Raw genomic sequence first — 1839 nt, forward strand, 5'->3', positions numbered from 1 at the left:
ATAAATAAATAAATAGAATTTCTAGTAGAACCAATCATCGAGTTCAACATGATTGTCATGATATAAGCGTTCATATATAACACCACAAAAGCAAATCACTTAAGTTCAGAACGAAGAACACGGACATGAAAGGACAAGTACTAATTAAGATCAGCATGAAGAACTAGCTAAATCACTCCTGCTAGCTACTCTCTCTCTGGTAAAATAGCATAGAACATGTATAGCTCTCCTGATTGATCATACTGGAGCATGCGGATGAATCTGTCTCCTAATCGTGGGCTGCGCTTCTCATTGCTGCCCCCTAGTACTTCTCTGCGATCATTAACAATTTTCCTCCAATCTTTCACTATTAAGCATTCATCGCTTCTAGAAATCTTGAATGCATTCATGTGCAATGTAGGATATCTTGGCCGTAAGCTAACAATTGACATCTGACCTTTAGTCTCGATCCCCTAAGGCACAACTGTCATCGGGAGTCCCTGTTGAAGAACATTGTATAGTACTTAATTAATATACTTAGCAATGAAAGTTTAGCAAAAAAATATGTATGCAAAATATGCACTAAGGACAAATAGTAAATATCTTACCATCATTCCTAAATAGATGTGACCGTAGTTCAATACCATCACTATTGGTCGCACGTTTTGAGTACTAACATTTCTAAGTGCAGGAAGAAAATTTGTCTTGACAGTATGAAGATCCTCAAGCCATGAAACATAATGACTTATCTCCTCGCAGTTTAGTTCAGCGCCGGGACAGTAGTAGGTCCTGTCTACCAAGCGCCGGACATGTTTGGTTGAATGGAGATAAGCTGTCAATAGAAATTAGTTGTCAGTTATTTTTGAATAAGCAATATCAAAGACAAAAATATAGTTGAGAAGAACTCACATAATGGTAGAACTGGAGGCGTCTGCACATCGACCCATATGTCTCTATTACCTTCAATATCATCTTCCGGACGAATATCAAAGGTGATAACCATACCAGGCTCAAATGCATAAGCCTTGCATAGTGCTTGCCAAGTTTTGCATTCAAAATAGGTGTACGTGTGTGCATTGTATACTTTGACGTCGAAAGTATAACCATCATGCTCAGTTTTCAGGTAAGCTCTCTTTACCTCCATAGTTTCCATATCTTTGAAACCTATCTTATGCAAGAAAAAAATTCTTGCATGGCAGGGAATGCGCTAGTAGAATAGTGAAAATTAAAAATTATAAGTCAGGCAAATGAAGCATATATAAGTCATGCTTAATTACGAAAACAGACTTGTCGTTGTGACTTACTGTATCGAATTCGAAAGTCTCATCCAGCTTGATGCTGAATCGCCTACCATCAACAAGGAAATTTCTGTCGCATTGGCCGCGCTGGTCTTCACAGTATTCGCACATAATGAAATTTTTTCCGTCGTCAGACGACATTTCCTATGTTCATATTAGGCGAAACATTAAACACTTACTAATTCAATTAATTCAACTACTTATATTAATTCAACTAAGCATTTACTAAAAATAAACTAGTTATATTAATTCAATTAGTTCAACTAAGCATTTACAAAAAATAAACTAGTTCTATATATTAATTCAACTAGTTCAACTAAACATTTACTAAAAATAAACTAGTTATATTAATTCAACTAGTTCAAAGTAAGCATTTACTAAAAATAAACTAGTTATATATATATTAATTCAACTAGTTCAACTAAACATTTACTAAAAATAAACTAGTTATATTAATTCAACTAGTTCAAAGTAAGCATTTACTAAAAATAAACTATTTTTATATATTAATTCAACTAGTTCAACTAAACATTTACTAAAAATAAACTAGTTATATTAATTC

This window comes from Triticum dicoccoides, chromosome 3B, assembly GCF_002162155.2.
Source record: "Triticum dicoccoides isolate Atlit2015 ecotype Zavitan chromosome 3B, WEW_v2.0, whole genome shotgun sequence".
Classification (NCBI taxonomy): Eukaryota; Viridiplantae; Streptophyta; class Magnoliopsida; order Poales; family Poaceae; genus Triticum; species Triticum dicoccoides.